The sequence below is a fragment of the Oreochromis aureus genome, linkage group 3, assembly GCF_013358895.1.
Source record: "Oreochromis aureus strain Israel breed Guangdong linkage group 3, ZZ_aureus, whole genome shotgun sequence".
Taxonomy (NCBI): domain Eukaryota; kingdom Metazoa; phylum Chordata; class Actinopteri; order Cichliformes; family Cichlidae; genus Oreochromis; species Oreochromis aureus.
In genome coordinates, this window is record NC_052944.1 from 17,816,386 (window position 1) to 17,839,652 (window position 23,267).

The 23,267-nt window shown below is 42.0% G+C and overlaps 1 protein-coding gene across 7 annotated transcripts in view; it reads right to left on the reverse strand.

The window, feature by feature from the left end:
- Nucleotides 1–23,267, reverse strand: part of LOC116333162 (receptor-type tyrosine-protein phosphatase delta) — a 397,398-nt gene that overhangs the window by 134,744 nt on the left and 239,387 nt on the right. For 3 of the 7 annotated variants that reach the window (XM_039609501.1, XM_039609502.1, XM_039609504.1), the window contains exon 1: nt 4,735–5,249. The exons of 1 other annotated variant lie outside the window; for it this stretch is intronic. The gene's annotated coding sequence lies outside the window, so the exon portion shown is untranslated. Of the gene's footprint in view, nt 1–4,734; nt 5,251–23,267 lie in introns of those variants that run through there. 3 more of the 7 variants (XM_039609505.1, XM_039609503.1, XM_039609500.1) reach the window with 2 other exon arrangements.

Below are 23,267 nucleotides of genomic sequence, written 5' to 3' on the forward strand. Positions count from 1 at the left end.
ACACGCGCATGTGTGTGTGCGTATATAGACACATTGGGCGTCTGGGTGAGCACAGAAGTGCTTGCGTGTGTTACAATCTCAGCCCTGAAACAGTTTACAGCCCCTGAGGGTCATATAGACGTAGCTCTTTACCAGTTTACGAGCTAGCCACCAGTCTGAGCTGAGCACCCCCTCCCTTGCACTTATCTCTTGCACCCTTATATTTGGCACAGCAGGTAGCGTAATTGTTCTTGGAAAGAGCCTATCAGCCAAAGCCTTCCATTTTTGACTTTTCGTCTCAAAGACCTTTATCACAACACCCCATTTTTGGCCCGGCTGCTGGCTCTAACCACAGAGTGCCTCTGAACAAAAGTGTCTCCGCTAAGTCGTTCCCTTTTGATGGAGAACGAGGGGGTGAGCGAGCAGGGAGGTGAGTAGACAGAGAATACAGACTGGGAAATATGTCTTCTGTACAAGACCAGCAGCCCCCACCCCACCCCCCCAATCCACGAAACGTAACGTGGCTCTCTCTCTCGCGCGCGAGCAGAAACAAATTCTGAAACTGTCATACTTTAATTGAAATTCCATCACTTGTGTGGCTGCTATTGTGGAATAATTTGATAAAGCTGTGTGACATGAATGCACACAGGCCGCCCGCCACTTCCATTTCTTCCTCCAGCTTTTATTTCCTCATTCTGCCGGTTATTCAAATGAACCTCGCTGGATTCTGCTCTCAGCCTTCCCCAAAAATTAAGATAAGAGGAAATGAGACAATAGGAAGGGCATAAAAAGAAATGATGTTTTGGGTTGCAGTACAATCAAAATGAATCCCTTAAAAAAAATATCACCAGGCTACCGTTTCATACCCCATCGCCTTCTTTCATGCAGCATTTGAAGCCAGAATTATCATGTTTCACTAGCACTCTTCAGCTTTCTTCTAAGTAGCTGCAGCTTTCCCAAAGTGTGGATAGTGACAGACTTTTAGTTGCTAGATGGGGGGGCGAGGGGGGCTGATCCAAAATGGAGGTCAAGGGCAAAATTATAATACTCTGCCAGTGCCGCTGACCCCGATCCAGATCCATATCCGCATACTTCCACCCCCTGTACGTCCTCACAACTGGCTACAGGCGTTTGGCATCCATCATATCTCCTGAAACACAATCTCCAAGCAAAGGACAGCTGCAACAGAAAAGCACTCCTCCATGTTTCTGTCACATCGATAGTTCCCCTGTATGTAAAGGCTGGAGGCAGAGCCTCAAGGCGAAGCACTCCAAGCTGTTAGAAATGACACTGAGCGTTCCGCTTTTAACGCTTACAAGTGCATTTTACAAAGGGAGATGAAATCGCCATGAAAGAATGGGGAAGGAAGGGAGAAGAACTTTTCTTTCTAAAATTACACCTCATTTCAAGAGGCTAATTTGAAGCAGGGAGAACGCGGAAACAAAACAGGACAAGACATTTAAATCGGTCGCAGAATTGGAGAATGAGCGCAAACGGGGAAAGAACAAGCTCAGCTTCTCCCTCCATCCCCTCCGCTGCCAAAAATATTTACGCCTCAGCTTTCTGCCCTGACAGGGTGATGGACAGTAGAGGTGATTTTGCTTGGGCGTGAAAATAGGCTTCTTATTATTCCAACCCAGTGGCAACTTGAATATCAATAAAAACTGCTAGCGTTCCCCTATGTGTAAAACCAATGCCCCGTAGCGGTGGTTTTTATCAAGCAACCCACCCTTGACGCTAGTTATGCAGTACTAGAGGTTACGGGAGGAAATGCTTGCCAAGTAAATAAGTGAGTGAAGCGATTGAATAGAGAGGAAAAACACCGCGGGACCACGGCCAAAGTGAACCAAGGGTAAAGTCATGATCACTTCATTATGCCGCGGTGCAGCTCAGTGTTGTGCGAAATCAAACTGCTTTCTCATTTGTCACAATGCATCAGGCTGGCCTCTGTGAGGTGGGGGTTCTGTAGTCGACAGGAGGGCCCCGAAGCACAGCCGCACACACCAGATTAGCAGGAAGAAACTTTTAAGTGCGCCATATACAAAATGCACATGTGATGTACGGCGTGAGCTTCGTGGACGTGTGAACCTCGGAGCCTTTTCCCTCCAGAGCCCGTCAAACTTCTCTCTCGCATCCACCAGCCACCCACCCTGCCAGCTAGCCTGCCTGCCAGTCAGTGGGTAGCTGTTAAGGGCCATTGTTGGCACAAAACAAGCTAGAATACACCCACTGGATTACAGGGGGCAGGCAGCGAGGGGGGTGATTGCTAACAGACATATTGGCACTCCATCTCACCCAGTTCCAACACCATGGCGCCTGATAATTGCGGCCTCTGTGTTTACGTATCCATTTTTGTAATGTAAGTGTTGATTTCTCATTCCACACTTGTAATAGGGGCCCTGGCCTTGGAATTCCTGAAGTAGACCTCTCTCTCTTTCACACACACAGGCACATGTAAAAGCACACACGTAGTACAAAAAATTTTTTTCCTGACATTTCTTTTTCTTTTTTTAAACTCTCGAAAACAAAAAATAAAGCAGTGAGTCAGAGCTACTTATCCGTGCTGAGACAATGGGAGTGTGCGGAGCAGGCACACTTGTTTTTAACCGGCCTCGGCTGTGTGCCAGTTACGGATGGTGGATAAGGAGATATTTAAAGCTCCCGCAGTCCTTCCAGACATCTCTGTTACACTGAAGGCCCTACTGTCAATTAGCTTTTATCGGCGAGCTTAACATTTAACCAACCGGTGGCGCGGCAATCAAATCCCACAGCTAAGCGAATGCGCACTGGAAAGGAAGCAGAAATGAGAGAAGCGTCTGAAAGATCTCGAGTTCCCTTAAAACATGAAGTTTTCAAAACACCCGCTGTCCCTTTCAGACACTGTCAAAAATGTAGGATGTGATTTCAGAGTGTGCTTCAGGTACAGAAACTGAAGAAAAAAGGAGCAGATCGGCAGGCACGCTAAAGATGGCCTAAGCCCCTTGTAGGCACTTTCCAACCCCTGATCATTTTTCAATTCAGCGGCTTGAATGCCACAAACTGTTTGCATCCTTTGCGCGTGCACGTTCACACAAACACATTCGTGTTTTCACAGGTTCAGACTTTGCTCACCAGCTGCATATTGTCTGGGAGGCTTTAGAACAGCAGAAGGTGAAGGATGAGGGGTTGGAGTGCAGATGGCCGCGTCGGTGCCACTTTTCGATGACTGAGACTCTTTGCTCCCTTCAGCGACTTTGGGAGGCAGCACTTAAAACGGAACGCCGCCTCGGCGCGTATCCATTTTGCCTCCCTCCTTCGAGTGCTGCTGAAAGTGGAACTCGAATGTGTGGTGACAGCATTAATTGTGCTGTGTCAAAATCGGGCTAATTGTTTGAGCCTGGAAGAATCGGACGTGAAGGTACAGTGCAGAGATGCTGGGCGTGCTCTTCCCAGAGTGCTCACTGTGCGATGAAAATGCCTGAGCAAACACCCACATTCACTCTGATTTGAATGTTTAAATACACACACACACACACACATGCAAACAGACACACACGTACTGGCCTTTCAAATCACCTCACAAGCCGACTCCGCCTTCGATCCCTGCCTTTTCATTTACCCAGACAGCAACACCGCAACACATCTTATCACTCTTTCATCCATTTTTTTACACTATAATCCCACCTAACGTGAATTGCTGATTATGTAGCTATACACATATTAATTTCCATCAAGCTGATAAACTATCATTTCATCCTTGGGGACATTTGTTACATTTCTAACACTGGTTGCTATACCTTATATAAAGTTTTTCTTTCTTTTTTCAAGCAAAAGAGGAGGGATCTCTAACCATGGCTTGTAGCCCCTCTCTGCTGCATTCTCCTCAGTGGCTGGAGAGAATGAGTCCCCTAGTGGCCCAACTGGCACACTGAGCACAGGTGGCATGTACTCCTGCTGGAAATAAAGGCTCGCTTTCACCTGACTGACAGACAAATGCTGCTTTTATTATTATAATTTTTTAAAAGCAGTTAACTTTAACGTCCCCTCGTCAATAAACACTAGAAAAAATGTTCTAAAAAAAGACAGGTAAGATGAGGCACCTCTGGAGAGTTTTCAGAATGCACTTTGAAAATTCCTCGCACTCCACTGGCTGCCTACAAAGGCAGGATGCACTAATACGAACCGTATACTCACGACAGCCACTCGGCTTATAAAGAAGGCTTAAAATAACGTGTGAACCGACCGGCTCTTTTTTTAGGATAACACAGCGCAGAAAAAAATAGTTACCAGTTTATTTTGAAATAAATTAGTAAAAAATAATTTAAAAAACGAACGTAAATATTATAAATACATTAAGCGCGTGCGGATAATCTACTGAACACCTCAACACAAACCCCACGTCATGACCAAAATACACCACAGACAAATTTGCTCACGTGCAGGTGCATTTGAAGGTTTTTGTTTTTTAAATCAGCCAGTCAAAGGAAGCTATTTCGTGTCATTCCGCGCTTATTTCTTACTGTAATCTGGCCCTGAAAGCAACATCACGTCGCGCGAGTTCAGAAAAAACTACAAGTTGGACACACGAACGCACAGCTTTAGCCCCTGAACACGGCAGCGCGAGGACAGAAAAGCCGTCCACATACGTGTAACGGCCCCCGCTAATGTTTGAACCAACTTCGCGAGCCTGTGCGCGCACCTCAAATCACTGCGGCAGCCACTTCACTTCCCACCGTCACAACCTCCAAACTCCCAGGCTCGTCAAACATCTCTTACCTTATCACCATTTTGCAGTCACTCTCAAACTGTCCTTTATTTTTTTCTGCGTAAAGGGAAGTCGAGTTTCTTTTTCTTCTTTCTGTTTTACATCCACTAAATGGCAGGCGAGTCCCGGGGAAAATACCGTGGAGGAAAGAAATCCGTCCTCAGGTCCTTCTTCTTCTTTCTTTCTTTCTTTCCTTCTTTCCTCCCCCGTCTGTTCGTTCTTATTTCGCGTCTTTCCTCGAGTTGTCCGTCACCGGTGATTGTCGGGGGAGGGGGGAGAGATGGGGGTGAAAAAAAAAACACGCACGTGGGGCGTGTATAATATATTCTCTGGTTTGGGTCTGTCTCTGTTGTGCTCGTTAGATCTTCATTGAATTGAACGTGGCGAGACTGTGGTTGTGTTTGGAGAGTGCGGTGTGCCTGGGACACACTGCTCTCTCTCTCTCGCTCTCTCTCGCTCTCTCCCCCCTCACTCATCCGCCTCGGTACGTCTGTCTGAGTCTCTCTCTCTCTCCCTCTCTCTCTCTCTATCCTCACCGAGACCTGAACACGAACTTGGTGTGTGCGTTTGTGTGTTTTTGCGTGTGTGAAAGGGTGGGTGGGTTGGGGGGGAGCGGGAGGGGTGACGTCACTCAGCGAGGTCCCACTCTGCCAGCTCTCCTGGATCAACTTTCCTTCCCAAGTCCACTGCAGGAATGTCCATTTGGACATGGCTATTTTAGAGGAAGATTGGTGTGAAAGGGAGAAGCCAGAGTGGGTGTGAGTGTTTAGGTTTGACCTGGTAATTATTTTCAGATGCTAAATCAAGACAATCTCTTTAGCTCCCATGTGTCTGTGTATGTCAGTTATTTTAGAGTTGTAAATGTGTTGTAAAGATTTCCCCCCCCCTTTTTTAGTCATTTTGAATCGAATTCCAACATGATGTGTATAAGCAACAGACTGTTTAATACAGATGTGTCTATGGTGCACATATTTAAAGAGAATCCACAGAAATGCCTGTCATGAGGTGTGAGGTCAAGAGGGGAAATTGAATGGCTCTGGTTGTCAAGGAGGCAGTACATTACAAACAAGTAGAAATCAGTGCAGTTGGTCAGGAACATCTCACTCTAACCATCATGGGTCAGGATAGTTCATTGCTTCATCTACAAATGCAAGTTAAGACTCTATAATGCCCTCATATCAGACTCCGCCCCCCAAAAAGTAAGTATGTTTCTTTTTGTGGGTCCAAGCCTATTAAAACTGAACTTAGCTTAAATAGGCTTGTGAGCACGGGACATGGTAGAAGTAGAGAACCGTTTATCTCAGGTCCTACCTACTTCCTGTCACCACAGCTTATTTCATCTGTAGTCGCATAAAGTCACAGAATGCCATTCACTTTCTATGATCTCTGGTTACCACATTGCTGTGAATGACTTCCACTGTGGATGTAGTTTCATGGTGGAATGTATGCTACCATCCAGACATGTTTGTTTTCAGGGTCTTGCTTATTTTAAGCAAGCCAATGTTAAACCACAACAGTGTGGTAAAGGTCTGGTAACTAAAAGGTGCCTGTCTGCAGTCCAGACCTGACACTTGTCGAAAGCTAGTCTGATTATAAAACCAAAACAATAAAACAAATGAGGAACTGATGGAAAGAAACAATGCAGTGGAAAGAGACAATATAACCAGCATCTGGAAAAAATGGCAACCACTCCACTGAACTGAAGTTAGTGCTCTAACACACAAAAATGTGCACAAACATGCTTATTTATTCATGACATTTTCGCAGTTACTTATTGTCAGTAAATTTGACCTGCAGTCTTCCCATCTCTGGACAGCCGTTGGCTAAACAACAACAGCCTATTATAAGCTAACACTATGTCACATGATGTCTCCTAAAAATCACACTTTACCTCTGACAAAAAAACCTTACAATCTTACATCATATGAGTTTATTCAGTACATGTTTGACTTTAACATTGATCCAACCTCAAAGTTTCACTAATTCTAGCTAACAGCAGCTAACATAGACTAACAGCAGCTAACACTGGCTAACGACCGCTAACGGAGGCTAAGAGCGGCACTCATCGACAGAAAAGTTCAGAATATCCTCAACAACTCACATCAGCATCTGAAGTGAGCTTCACTGACTCATCAACTCGTAGAAAACTCCTTTCACAAAGTTTTACAGCCTCCTCCAGAGTAAACAGACTTGGACAGATTGACAGCTGAGGTAACAGCGGACTGACAGCCTACACTCACTACAGGTGAAGAAAGAGTCTTCGGGGTGATTCAAGGGGTAAAAATATAAAATACTGCAAAATATATAATTGGCACATATCTGCTTTTTATTACTGATTTATTACTAAATGTTAATATTATTCAAATATGCTACAACATAGTGTGTAAAAAATTGCTGAAAAACACTGTCTGGTCATGGCTGTTATGAGGTATAGTCTAGATTTAATGTTTTTGATATCTCTTGGCTGACTAAAATACATTAGCCCTACACCTTAGATGTACTTCATTTGCAGGGGTAAAAAAACAGAATTCAGTTGTCTGCAATCTACTGACATCTAGCGGTGAGATTTTATACACTGTACCTTTAATTTCAGCTATGGGTTACCAGTAAAGAGGTAGTCTGCAAAATGATCAGTTCCTGTGCTAATACTTGTATAGATGCTGTATTATGTAAGCAAGACAAAATGAATCTGATACAAAGTGCAGTACCTGACTAGTAGTTATTGCTTTCTAGCTAGTAAATGCAGCTGCCAAACCAAGAATAAAAACATTACCATAAAAGGATGAATCTTAAATACGAGTTGTACTGTACTTGTGTCTGTTACTTGATTATAGATGTTTGCTTTTTCCCACAGTGGACAAACAAAGATAAAGCTTAGCATTGCCTACATTTCCTGACTTTGGTTTGGTTCATAATAAATGTCATTGTGTACAGTAAGGACCCTCTAAACCCTTCTCAGAGACACAGATCCCTGTCGGGATCTTATATTGATTCTTTTGTCAAACTGAACCTAAAGTGCATGCATGCAAGGCATTGCTTCTTCATGTAGGAAAACTGCATTTACATATGCAGTAACTAAACCAAAGCCAGCCTGTTGATCAGGAACCTCCAAGTCTAAGAATTCCTAGATGTGGTTCATGCATGTCTATGTCACTGCCTAGGCATAATGTCACACAGCAAGGGGATAATATTGCTCCTTATAACGCAGTGAAGTGAATGGACCTCTGATGTAGGGCTACAGAAAATAACAGCAATGGCCTGGGGAGACAGTTGACTATGACCAATAGTGTTTTCGGAAAAGTTGCCTCTATGGCAGCAAGCCAAAACCTCTGATGAACAACCTGGCCCTGCAGACACGTAGATCTAGCATCCAACAATAGTACACTGAGAGACAGAGAGACAGACTACTGCAGTCAGCAGATCTGTTTTCTTACCTGCACTCAGCCACGTCATGTATCTGACTGAGCAACCGTGATGGTGATTTACACCTGCAAATTATACCCAGCTCCATTTTGTAAGGGCGGAATTAGATTCAGTCTATGCATGTAGATTCCAAAGGAAAGTGTTGGTTTTCTGACAATGAACCATGGAGCAACTCGATGAAATTACTGTAAGGTGAACTATTGGCCTCAACTGCTGGCTATGAGAAAGCATTGTGGGAGTGAGACTGTTGTGTCTCAAGGCACAATGCACTGTAGATCACAAATATGTGGATATCACGACAACATTTGCTTGGATTGTTTGGAATATTATTCTTATGTAACAGGAGTACAGAGTGAAGGCTGGAAAGCTGATTTGGTTGTAACGATGATGTGCCAGATTCCAAACATTTAAAGATTCAATTTCATTCATAAAACTCAATTTGCTTTAATAAAACGATTTTGTTGACATTCACCCTTGATGCATGACTGCAAGAGATTTTTTCTTTCCAAATCTCTCAAAAATATTGTTGATCTTTGAATATAATTGCGTGGCACTAGATATTAGATTTACAGTTCTGCTCTGCTTCTAACCTTGTTCTTTTATATTCTTGGCACCATCCATAGCAGTAATACAGCAGCACTTGTTGATAAATGGGGGCAAGGGTAGGATTTATCAAGAGGCTGCCTTGCTCGCCTATCGTGGCTGAACTTTGTTGCCCAACAAGACACGGTAGTCTATAAACCAACTGTCCTTCAATAAGAAGGATCCAAGAGAGGGCTGGGAAAATACATTACCACCTGCTGCAGGTTTACCTACCAGCACTGACAGGAAAAGGACCATTTAAAAGACTCTAGCAAGGGAAAATTTCTTTGTTGTAGGACAGTGATAATGCATTAGTGTTACATGCGTCAGTAGTGTTTGAAATCCTGCAGTGGACATATTTACATTTATATGTGCGTGGGGTCATGCAAAGTGTAGCACTGATTGACATTTACTATGTAAATACAATGCAAATGCTAGTAACGATGCTAAAGGTTATCCTGTATCAATATGCATTCGCTTTAGATGAATAATGTAAATAAACCCTTTGATGTATGTGCTTCCCTGTGTACGTACCCACACAGTAAATCTTTGGGGATGATTCTGACTTTAGAAAACTAATTAACACTAAATATTCTCAATACTTTGAAATTCTGTGGAACTGCTTTTTTCTTTTTCAGTAGACAAAAATCAGCAGTTGGCTGTTGAATAATTTGAATGCCATATTCAATTATAAGCAAAGTAAGCGCTGTGGATATTTAAATAATGTGCTACGCAAGCTATCTGAATTCAGGTTGAATGTGTTGGCAGCTATTGCAGGTACTGGCATGATATTTTACCCAAACATTAGGCAAATGTCACTCTCCTTCTGGTTTTACCGACAGGTCAAAACTGTTCACATATCCTGTTAAATATCTCAAAACTAGCATATCTATTGGCACCAGTTGGTTTATAGGACGACTCGTAATAACTTCGGACATAACCTATGACTTTTCAGTCTCATACTGCTTTAAAGTTGAAACAGCTTCAGATTTTAAACAGATACTTACATTTAGTCCCTATATGCTTCACTAGTATCATAACTGTAAAGTTATTCTTTGTTAAAAGTACCGCAAGTCCCTTTTAGCAGTGCACCATCTTAGCCTTTGACAGCTCCTTTGTGCCATGGTGCTTGAGTTGGTGGATCATTTCTGCTTAGATTAAACTTTTTCTCTCTGCAGGGTCGTCAACAGTGTCCTTGTGGACAGTTTAAGCTACTGTACAAAGCAGATTCATTCATTAGATGATTTTTTTTACTGGGTGCATTGTTTATTTCTTTACCTTAAAGTCACATTTATATGTTGTATTTCAGCTTTGAACCAGCTTGATGAGTGGTTCTATAAGTTGTGGGGGGAGAAATAAAGAACCTTTATTTTGCTTAAAGAGGTTCTGAGTAATGTTTGTCAGATGAATTTGACAAAAGGCTACTGTTGACACACACTATCATTGCTCAACAGGTTTGGGTCAATTCCAGTGCAACTCAATCCAATAACTGTTATATCAGTAACACTTCAGTTAGCGTTTTGATTGCGGATAATTTGCAGAGTAACTCTGATTATACAGACTATTTATAATTCGGCAACCACATTTAATGCTAGATTTAAAAAATCAACAACAACCAAAAAAACCCAATATCTTTCACTGTCAATCTTCTCATAGCCCGAGGTTCAGGCCTTCTCACCCTTGACAAGTTGCTGGCACTTTACAAATGACTGTCTGTCAAATCATTACTCTGGTTTCTGTGACCAAAGACAGCACCATGTATAATGCTGCAGAGAAGAGAGGCAACTTATCTGAATCAAAAACAAGGATTGTTGTTTTCAGCTCCTCTCGCCCAGGAGTTGATACATTTATAGCCCCCTACCTCCCCCACAGTCCCGATCAAGTAAACCAGTCATCGTAAAATTAATTTCCCCATCAAGCGAGACTCACGCTCTTTGGGATAACAATCTATCTTAAGCGGATAAATCTAATCCAATGTGTTGAGACGGATGGAGATTGACTTATTTATGGCCGCTGCCCAAGCAGTCGAGAAAGAGAGGAGGGGGTGGTGGTGGGTGGAGGGGGCTAAGTGCAACAAATGCCAAGGTGATACTGCACATATCTCCAAGGCACGAAAAATGTAAACCAACACCCAACTCTAGTCCTTGGCCGAGACATCTAATACTTCTCTCCTTCTTGGAATCTGTCAGATGTGATGAATGGCTAAGCATACAGTCATGCCTTCATGAGCAATTAACATTTAGTCAAAAATTGGAAGACTTAATAGTCAAAGAGTTCATCACAGACAAAACAAGATTTTTATGATGTCGCTGAAATGATTGTGAAGTTTAAACGCCAGATTGATTGCCATAATTACGCAAACGATATGGAAGAAGTGACTAATTTACTGGTCAGACGCCAGACAGCTGTATACAGAGTCTTAAACAATCACTGATAATGCCTGCACCATTCACTTCCTGACCTACATAACTTGGAGACTACACAGTCATATCACATGTCCCTGAGGAGAAATCACACTTTAATGTCTCTTGAAGCCAGACCATTAAATTAACCCTGTTTATCTTTTTCAAATTGCTACCTTTGAGAATTACCTTGGCCTAAGATGGCTGTCTGATGACGAAGGATGAAAATTGTGGATATTATTTATTTTTTTTAAAGTCATGATGGTACAAAGAAAATTTGTAAAAATCAGCGTTAACTTTGCAACCTTTAACCGAATTAAACATTCTTAAGTTAATAGTTTTCTGCAATGTTAAGTTATCCTGAATAAATGAGCTACAATCCTTATAACTCTCTATCGATCTGATTTGACTGACACTGCAGCGAATCCAATTTTGATCTAAATGTTGACAAAGTTCACAGACATGTGTGACACTGACATTTTTTAAGGTTCAAATGCATAAACCTCATGCGATAACATCCGAAAGACAATATTAGACGAGCTTACTAAAGGTCTGCGTTTCATGTTTGATCTGTTTTCATTTGCTATCAGCTGTACAGCACGTTACATCAATATGCCATGCAAAAGGTAGTGAGACCAAAGAAGCACACACGAGCACAGACTGCTTGTTCATTGTGTATTAGTTGCATAATCCATAGTTCGGTGTGCAACAATGCATCAAATATTGCCCTCCGCACAGACGGTCGCAAGCATATCGACAACGGGAACGCAATGGGCTGCACCCCTAAGGAGGGTAACTTGAACTCTTATGTGACCTGAACAGTTTTTCCTTTCACGGGGCATGTCATGGTGAGAAAACCAAAAGCTTAGTCATCTTTTCTGAAACTGCTGAGTCATGAGTAGTCAATATCACCTTATTATGATGTCAAGCGGAATCAGATTTGCAATGAGGCTTGCGGATGGGGCCTCGGTTTGATTTAGTTTAGTGCTGGCATGGGGTGCAATGAGCTGAAAAGCAATTAGGTCCATTAAGAGATCAACTGGGATGGCGTGAGCAGCCGCGGTGTGCAGCGGCCTGCACAGAGAGACAAAGAGAGAGATAAAGGTAGCAAGGGAGAGAGGGTTGGACAGATTGAGTCAACTCCTGCCTGATGGAGTCACTCTGTGGAACCTAGCTCAGGACACTGTCCACTAAACCGGCTAAAATGTGCATTTGGATTAAATGTTAAATTTATGTGTGAGTGAAGTGAGTCGGGCACAGTGTTCCCCTTACAAGTCTGCATCAACACTGCTTTCATACACCTGATATGGTAGGAGGAAGATTAAAGGAAGTGGAGGTGGACAAGTGAAAGTGGATGACAGGGGCTTTCCCCCAAAACTAATCTAACCCCAGCAGCACTTGACTAATATTCAGTCAGCGTGAAGTCACATTTGCAGCTGTGGAGGGCCCTTCTTATGCAGAAGGAGGGTATGCATATGCAGGTAAGCTGTGAGAACCCACTACTCTCCTCCGTAAGTAGCAAACAGCTGTCACGGTGAATACCAATACCTACGTTGTTGTACCTTTGAGTTATGTTATGTGCTGTTTCCATGCAAATACAGACCTTCTCAAAAGAATGAACATATGGTCTGTATGCTTTATGTGCACATCCACTATAAGAAAATACAGGTAAGAACTTAGTAAGTGCCAACAGGCAGGGTTAAAAAAATCAAGTCATAGCAGAAGAGCAAAAAATGTGCAATTCCTGGAGTGGCCACTTGAGGGTGGCCCAAAAAGCGTGAGCCACTCCACACAGATGGTTATCTTAACTTCATAACTTCCCCTCCCCGAGTGTGATTCTGCTGGATGCTTCTTCCTGTTACAAGAGAGTTTTTCCTTCCTACTGTCGCTAAGTGCTTGCTAATAGGGGGTTATCTGACCATTGGGGTTTCCTCTGTATTATTTTTAGGGTCCTTGCAATATAAAGCGCCTTGAGGTGACTGCTGTTGTGATTTGGTGAGATATCAATAAAACTGATTCGAATTAATTCAGTGGATGACTTTTTAAAATTAATTTTTAATTCTTTTATAAGTTAACTGTTTGGATTTTGTCAGACTGATGAACATGCGGACACAGGCCTCTGTTGAGCATAACTGTCTGCTAGGCACCAACTCTACTTTGAGCCACTGAAAAGTCAGGACTGCAGCCTCTCACCCAAACAAAACCATTTATGCCCCCTAAAAAACCAAAATAGTAGCAGCCAAAATGTTATCTCCCTGCTAATGCTTCAAAAACTGGAGTCCAAACACCTGTGGGTGACATCACAGTTACTGCGGCCATGTTTTTATTTTCATTTTATGTAGGAATACAACGCTTGGTTGATTAGTGACTCAACAGTTCTGCTAATCCCCGAACTCACGTCATTATTGTTTCTTTTCTTTTTTTCTTTCTGTTGTATAACAATGGAATCAGTAAATATTAAGCTCTGGGAAAATTTGGCTGAATTTTGTCTGATTTAAATTATATATCGATGCAACAATAAAACAATGTGAAAAAAAAAAGCTGTCCATGGGATGGCCACTGATACAGCAAACCATCTACAGCACTGAGTGAAAAGTTGAGTTGAATCATCGCCACGATGTGATAATGTAATATAGCTACGATCCCTTTGTTTTACATTTCAGCTCTTTTCCTGTTTCTTTGTGATTCTCCCTTCCTGCCTGAATTCAAATCGGTGAGTCTGAGGACGAATCACACACTCCCCCTTTTTTCTGTCTGTTTCCCCTCTATCCACTCCCATTCTTGTCTTTTCATTTATTTAAATTCCTCCTTACTCTAAAAGCCTTTTTACCTTCTCCTGTCATCATCTTATACCACTTGCTCATTTATCTCCACCCTTCTCTGTCTTGCTCTCTATATCTACTTCTTCTGCTCTCTACCTCTCTGACTTTTCCTTGCCAAACTAATAGTGACACATACCTCATTTCTTTCTGTCTCTTTCCGTCTCTCTCTCTCGCTATCCTGCCTTTTCTCCCCTTTCTTTTTCTCTCTTTTAGCGCATGTGGGCATTTACGAGGAGCCTCTCACCATAGCCGATTGATCATGGCCATTGTTTGCACTAGGTCCTCCATTTTACAGTCCAGTGTTCATGAAAAGGAGTGTCTGCCACTCCTATCCGTCACTCCCTCTACCCCCCCCCTTCAAAAAATATACTCTCCCTCACTCTCTCTTTGGCCAGTGATCCCCCACTGACATTTTCACAAGCACACCTTCATCAATTTCACACCTCCGATGCCCTTCTATGCCAATGTGGGAGGCAGGAGGAGGAGGAGGTGAATTGATGGGTGAAAGCTGACAAAGCTCGCGCGAATCTGAAGCCGGGGAGTGGCAGAGTTATTTAAGTGTAGGACAGATAGGACATGGAGGGTGATCAATATGTGTGTTATCAAAGTCCACGAAATAAACAGCTGCATGACGTCAAACAAGTGCCCCAATTCAAAAATGTCCAGCAGTATGCAAAAAAAGAAAGAAAGAAAGAAAACAGTGTCATGATGACGACCACACTGACAGCTATCTGAATCTCAGCTTACCATTTGCTGCCCCCTGTAGTTAGCACCGTTCTCATGTACTTCTCCAAAGATGAGTGAGGCAGCCTGTGCTAAAACTTCAATAATGCAATAAAAGCCGAGATGAATAAAAAGCCGTCCAGAAGGTAAACATCCTCGGTGCTCTCTTCCTCCCTTTAGACTCTGGAAATTAGGCTATTCTTTCATCAGCCAACTGGTGCATTTACGAGCCGCTAAATTAATTGGCGGCAGCGGCGAGATGTCAGCTGAAGCAAAGGTAGTACATTCACCTGAACAGTGAACAGAGCCTTGAGCCAAAGACTTCGATGAAACAGCAGAGGAGATGGAGGAAAAGGAGGAGGAGGCGAGTGGAGCAAAAAGAAGAAGAAAAAAGAAAAGAGTCACAAGGTGGCTCATTCACTGGTTCAGGGGTTTATGGGATTGCTCCCAGCTGTCACTCTGTGTAGTGAATTCACAGCACCGTAATATCTTAATTGTTTCAAATTAAATGCTCGTAAAATGGCAAAGGAAATGAGTTTTTCTCGCTGGCTAATCCAAAGCAGCCCCTTGACTTACATCTGGGCCTGCTTTAAGTGAGAGCTGGTTTAAAAGGTGGAATGGCTCCCATATGAGATAGCTATGGATAGCTCGCTGTGGAATTAGTTTTTAAAGGCTGTGAACTACGAGCCGATCGCTGCGCAAAAAATGGGACTCGACGCGTCTCCTAACTCTTTTTTCCTCTTTCCTTTGTCTCCTCATCATTTTTTTCCCTCTCCGCTTCCCCGTTTGCATTTTCATCTTTCTCTTTCATTTGTTACTTCACAAGTTTATGTGTGTATTTATTCATGTTTATATAGAGGATGTGCGCACACAGGAGCTTATCATAATAAACAGTCTAAATATCCTGTGGGGATTCACACATTTAGTTTCCCTCTCATCTCCCTCCGGCACTCGGAGTCGCAACTCATTCCGCAGCACACGTTCGGATCACTCAACCAGCTAAAGCGTCCTGAATGACATCAGACTCGCTGTCAAATACACACACACACACAAATATATCCTCCTGTATGCATGCATGCATGCATGCACATACATTATGCATGTACACACTGGCATGCATGAAAGCTTGGAAACATTTAAACCACTCCTGAGTCTATCGCCAACTGGTCTATATGCTACTAGAAACTCAAAGCGCACATAAACACATGACTTGTGTGTTAGCACAGTATGGCATCCTTCTTATGGCTATTCTGAATGCAATATCCAGTCTTAATGGATATCAGAATTTCACATTAGCCCCTGTTAACTTGACATCTCCCCCTTTTCATTCTTGTACAAATACCGGCTCAGAACGAAGCCCCTAGCAGGCAAATCCAACAGACAATTATGTGTCATTACATCTGCAAAGTGGTTTTGTGGTGGGGGGCTTTAGGTAGCGGTGGCAGTAGGGGCAGGGAAGTAGATTATTGTAAAATGAAACACCAACTGAGGAGGCCTGACACCTCTCCACTAGGAATCAGAGACTGGTTAGAAAAAAGAAAAGAAAAAAACAGAGGAGAGGGAGAGATGAATAGAACAGGGGAAAAAAGCAGAAGAGCCATATTTCCATTCACAAAACACCCCTAACAATACAGTCTTCTTTTTTAAATCACATCCCATTATCTATAGCAGCAGATAGTTAGTATCATTAAAATTAGAGATAAAATTGCAATTAATATTAAAAAAATGTAATTTTGTCATTTGCTAAATGGACTACTAAATGAAGCTTGGGATTGTTTCATCAGTACATCCAAATTACTTATGCAACTAAGGCCAGAGAAACGTGCAGCACATCTGGGTGAAACTTGTCCAGCAAGTGCACTAATTGGAGCTCGACTGATATAAGATTTTTAAGACCGATACCGATACTTTTGGCGATTTAAAAATCCGATATATTGGCTGATATTTTGTTTTCTTACAGACACATAAAGCATAAACAGATTTCAAACATTTGCTATGTGTAGCTAGTTATGTCCTTAAAATATAAAAAAGGAAGAGCATAAAAAAATATCAAATTAAACTGTTGGAGCAACCCACTGTTCCCGAAAAAAGTAGCAATAAAAGAAAAGAACAAAAAAACAAAAACAAACCACAAGTCCTCACCGATCTTGTTTTATCGTCACAACGGTTGATTATGTGTTTTTCCTCTTCCCGACTCAGCTGCCTGCTTGGGTTTGTGTCGTTCCAAACAGGGAAGTTGCAGGGCGCCCTCTAGTGTACAAACTATGCAACATCAACACCATAACGTGGTTGAAGGGTGTTTCTCTTCTTTCTTTCCTTTTTTTCCCCATTTTCATTTATTGGCTTTTACAAATGCTAATACTGATATATTGGTGAATAGCTCATATCAGCCTCTAACACCAATACATACTGCGTAATTTGAAAGCTAGTGATTCTAGGAAAGATAGAGTAATGCATAGCAGGGGAAGAATAATGTGATGTGAAAATTAAAGCATGTGAGCCTATTCTAGTCGAATCCCCCCAAAATTAATGGAGTTATGAGCCTGAAAGTGGCAGAACAAAGATACTCAGTTTTCTGTAGACAGCCTTGCCTCCTTCAGTTAACGTAGCCTTAAAACAAACTGTAATTTCTGTCTTTCTGTTTTTTTTAATACTTTTTATTTTGTACTTTTTCCAAATTTCTAGTACATACAAACAAAAATAAGAAAAAAGAAGGCAAAAGAAACAAACTAAACAGAATGAAACGCATATAATCTGTGGGGTTAAGAAAAAACAAATTATACACGTGTATAGATAACTGTCGCGACCCTAACTGGGGCGGCCCAACATCTGTCCAAATACTCCTCCGATAAACTAAATCATGCCACCACAAAATCCCGAGAGTCCGTAGGACACCCCCAAACTCCCATGCCCATTACAAAACCCTATAACCAATTCCAGTCAAAACCCTCTCAATTCTCGGAGAGGGGCTCCTACCAGCTGGGGTATGCCCAAAGTAGCGTCCTATCGATCCCGTCCCAAAATTTCTGTCTTTCTTTTAATAAATAAGAGAAATATTAAATATATGCAACATTTTTTTTTGAATTTTTGTGGAGTGAAAGGGACACGTGTACGGTACAGTGCAATGTCCGGGTTTTTAAAAATGATGCAATGATCTAAATACAAATCAGCTTTGTCACTGAAGACATTTTGTCACAATAGTCTTAAAGGTAATCGAGATGATTCGCTTTGAAATGAGCAGATTGTGACAGATGTTAGCAGCAGGGTATGTTTGTCTCTTCAAATCGACATTTGAGTAAGCTACGTGTGGCGCGAAACACGCCAAACCCTAGCTGTAATAATATTAGAATTCCTGTGGCTACTGTGGGTGAAAAATGTGTGAAATCAGCTTTAAATTTGGGTTTTTTTTTTACTAATCCTTTACATTACGGTCCATCTTCCACTTCTTATCATCTGCCTTTGCTCGTCTGCTGCATGCTGCATTGTTTTTAATATACTGCAGAGAATTCTCAACCCTGTCCTCTGATGCTTCACATCCCATCCCTCCCCTCTAATCTCCACTCCTGCTTCTGTCATTTCCATCTCTCCTCCCCTCCCCTTCCCTTTCTGTTTTTCAAGCGTCCTTTTCTCTCCCCTCTCATGTCTCTCATCACCTCCACTCCTTTTCATTCCCCCCCTACCTGTACACTACACAACGCTCCCTCTTCTCTGGACTCTCATGTGCTCTTGGATCCTTTCCCACCCCTTTCTCTCGTTTCTGTTTTTCTCCGCGACTCTCGCTTTACCATTGTTATTACTTTTTTTTGCCTGTCCTGTCTCTGTGATTATCTTGTTACCATTGCTCTGGCAACAAATTCTCTTGACAATCGCTTTTCTTCTTATCCTTACATCTTCCCCATTCAAAATCTACTACGTGTGACTTGTTGCTTTCTGCGGTCGCCATTTATTTTCCCTCCTCTTCTTTTAAGTTTAAATTGTGCTCTATTAACTGTTCCCGTGCCTTACTCCAGACTATGCCTTTTCCATTGCCAGCCTCACACTCTGCCTCACTCTCTTCCTCTTCTACTCTCTTGCTACCATGTTTGTGGCCTTTCGCTCTGTGCACATCTAATGGCTGGGGTGTAATCCACTGGCTAATCTGCTGACAGCCTGTGTGACAAGGCATTAGCTTTGTGTCACTGCCTACCATGCTGCTTCTCAGCATGTGTGTGTCAGAGAGAGAGTCAAAAAAACCGGGGGGGTTGTGGGGAGAAAAGGGCGAGTCTGTGCATGCTGTGCGTCTGCATGCATACATTTCTTTGCGTATATGCTTGAATGTGTGACGGGGCACAAGTAATGTGTCTCTGTTGCTTGATATCAGCTGGATGCTCAAGCGTAAAATTGATACTGAGGCTCCCGAGTTTTCCATGAACTTTCACCTTTCCATTTTTTTCCACTATTTATGTCCACCGCTGCTCCTTTTTTTTTTTTTTCCCCAGTCCGTGGGTAATAGCAGTTTTAATAAGATGCCAGGTCAGAGTGTTAGCAAGAGGCAGACTAGGCAAGACAGGGCAAAACAGCCTTGTCAGGGCGCCTCACTGCTCTGTCAGGCATCCAGCCATGTCAAATAGGGCTCAGTTTGTAACCAAATATTGGATTTTCTATTATTTCCACTATAATAGCTTGGACATGATTGTATTTCTTTCAGCAAAAGCTTATTGTGCTGCATTTAGCTCTAAAGCCGGCTGCTCATTCTGCTGCAGCTGTATAATTAGTACTATTATTGTCATTATTGATTAATCTGTTGATTGTTATTATTCCGTATGGGATCGGCTGTTTTGTCTATACAATGTCTAAAATTAGCAAACATCTTAAAAAAAGATGAGTTTTTCATGACTTGAGCGTTGAGTGATTTTGCCTCGGTCATTCGTGCGTTTTAACTTTGCGGTTGTTCTTTTGTGCTCATGCACGTCCATGCACGTCTCATTTCTTTGCATCTTTTGTACAAAAAAAGAGAAGGTATTCTTTCTCATCAGAAGTACCAGCCCCGCTGAGCAAGGGGGAGCTCACCTTGCACTTTCCTGCATTTTTCTCCTTTTAGCTTCTGTCCCTTTCTTTAGCGGTCTCCTCCCCCCGCCCCCGTCTCCACCTGAGTGATCCTGTTATCACAGCTGACCCCTTTGCGAGATCTGTCGACAGCCAAAGAGATTACACACAAGGCCGCGGAACACACCGGGCTACCCGTTTGAAGAGAGTGGGAGAGATTGCCTGATCCCCTGATGCTGATAAAATGCCCAAGGCTTTGGGGATTCAAGAAGGTCCTGTTGGGAATGGGTGGAGCTTTGGGGTGGGAGGGTTGGTTTTGGGGGGGTTTCTTTTGCTATAGTCAACTTTAAGTCTACTTCTAATCACTTTGCTTTTCAGAGGGGATCAAGGAAAGGAGAATAGGGGCTTGGTTTGGACCGAAATCGGGCCCTGATGGAGCTGAGGATAAGGTTGTTGTGGCTTGATTCAATAACAGTTTGCAGGAAAACCTAGGTGTAGCATATTGGTGGAAAATGCTTTAGAGCTTGGGTGAAACACAATGATTTAAAGGAATGGTTTCATGGCCTTTCCTACATGGATTTTTTAATTCACGCAGCTCACTTGAACAGCTTGTAGATCCATTCCTTGCAAGAATTTTTCTTTGAACCCTGTCAGCAAAAGACTTGCTTCATCCGTAGTGTAACCTCGCTTTTCATAGCTGCTGAGGCTCATAAAGGACAAGTTATATTAGTTTTATTGGTTGCCACCAATGCCTCCTCTGAACATTTTCCAGCTAATGAATCATACTCCCTGGAGAAGTGTGATTCATTTCATTCATGCTAATTCGTGGGTCTTCCTTCGTACATCCCTCCAAACTTCCCGTTTTTGACTGTCTTTGCCACACGGGGGATACGTCTACCATTCAAGTGAGAACACAGCACAATTATTATTGCTTCATGCAGCATAAAGGCAGAGCGGAGAGAGACAGACTCTTATGAAACACGGCTTGCCAAAATGCTGTCAGAGACGGAGGTTTGATGGCTCACTCGTCCGTGGCCTCCGCATCATGTTGTCTTCACCAGCTGTTGTTTGACAGAAAGGGATTCTTCCCGCAGTGTGCAAAGACACAGCTATCAACTTAAGAGACTTGACAGGAACACACTATGGGGCCGTTTCTCTACTGTATCATAATAGGTATTACTGGTGGAGCATCTGCAAACGGCACCAGATAAAACAACGGCAACAAATTGCAAAGAAGTTGGAAAAGTGGAGCCCCGGTGGTTTCTTTCTCTTTAAAATAGAATCATATTTCTTCCTGACTTCAGGCTGACACTGTAAAAGGTTGTTGCACTGAGATACCTATGTTCATAAAATACATCATAAACCTTTTGGTTCAGCTTTTTAAAGCAGTTCTGTGTCATCACGTTGAGATTTTGCAGTGGAACCAGGAAACAGAGAAGCGCACCAACGAATGCAGTCCCGGGAAAGCAGGACTGTGAAAGAAACTGCCTTTTATTGATCTCTCCTAATTACTTGAGTCAATAAAATTTATGGCTTCAAGGCTTGCCAGAATCCACTTATATGGCATACTGAGTTAAGCAATCACTTCTAATGGCGACTGATTAAATGATATACTGTTCTGCCAAACAAAAGCAGTACAGAACAAACACGGTGGGGTTTAAAGCCCAGTATGGAGCTACACTGCCAAAGAAGAGCATCAGAACAGGGTATTAAAAAAAAAACAAAAGACAAAAAACTGAACGATGCAAATAAAATGAGCCACTGCTTATTTCATGTGTAGCTTCCTAAAAGTCAGTCATGTGTTCAGTGTTTTCTACCAAATTCCCATTGTGTACATCAGCTGTAACTGTCCCAGTCAAAGCGGATTGCTACAGATCACCATACTCTGTGCAGACACATGTATGTATAGATGGTAAAATTCAATAAAATATGACATACGCTACCGGGCTTGTTGCTGCTGATTGTGAGAGCAGGCCCAAGCTCCCTACACTTAGTAGATCATCGTAATTAAAACATAAATAGGAGGTATTGAACTGCATGCAGTCAACGGAGCTAGTTCCAGGGAAACATTGATTCATGCATGCACTTGGAACCAATTGCTCTCCTATGCATGGTGAATTATAGAAATAAAATATATAATATAAAGGGTAGAAGCCTTCTAAATAAAATCAATAGCAAGCTGCCTCGACTTCTCAAATAGTAGACAGTGAATTACCATCAAGCAAATAAAGCCAGTGGTGGTGGTGGGGGGGGGTTTACAACATTTTCCATGAATGCAGAATAAGATACAGAACGCACATTTAAGCTATGAGTCTGATTAAATATCTCATAGGAATTAAAGTTAAGAATTATCGAACGATTACTGGTTAAGTTATTAAAAAATATTTGCAATAATTGTTAGCATCACAGAGTGTTATGCGTTAGCATAAAAACATACTCCACCTTTCAAAATGTAGCCACTACTATTGCTACTATTATTATTATTACTACCAGTGTTGGTCAAGTTACTTGAAAAAAGTAAGTTACTAATTACTAATTAGTTCTGAAAAAAGTAATCCCATTACTTTACTGATTACTTATTTTCAAAAGTAATTAGTTACTTTATTACTTAGTTACTTTTTAAAAACATGATACACAACCTGAATAGGTAATAAAGCAATAGACCTTTCAGCCCAATTCTATTTTTTCTGCATAATCCATCATATAAAATGTAATCAAATGAAAAAGTCTCTTTTTAAAACTTTTTTTTATTAGTTTTAATCTTTTAACTTTATGCATCAAGCAAAAATTAAATTATATGCAACATTCTCTGACTGGAAGAAATTTGTTTAACATTTAAACCAATTTTCTGCATATTCCAGCATATAAAATAAAATAAGTTTGTGTTTACACTCACTCTTTCAAATAGATGCAAGTAAAACGCAACAAAAGATAAATAAAATCAAAGATTCTGCGGCACTAAGTCCTGTCGCTCTTAAATCTATTGTCATCTGTTTAGCAGGAGTGGGGCCGGGGGAGGTTTGCCCGGTGCTGCACTGGTCATGCCAGTGGGAGGATCCGGGGGTTTCTCTGTGAATTCAACACTCCCGTGGTAGCGTGCTTGGTGCTTGCTCAGATTTGAAGTTTAATTTTTGACTACAGAAAGACGTTTTCTTCCCACGCAGAGTGTACAGCGGACGCTAATGTTTTTGTCACTTTTTACAGAATCAAACTCAAAGTAATGTCAGTACTTCCAAGCTTTAAACGCTGCACGGTCGTACTCTCTCCCACACTCCATATTATCCACTGTTGATCTACACACGTCTGTTGCTGCCACGGAGGTCGTAATGACGTGCGTTACTAAAATCACGGTTTAGTAACGCAGGAACGCAGCATGCTTAAGGGAAAGTAACAGTAATCTAATTCCTTTTTTGCAATAGTAATCCCTTACTTTACTCGTTACTTGAAAAAAATAGTAATCAGATTACGCGTTACTTCTCATCTCTGATTACTACTACAACACTAAAAAACCACTAATATAAAAATACTGGGAATTGTAAACAGCAAAAGACATTTCTTTGTGAATAA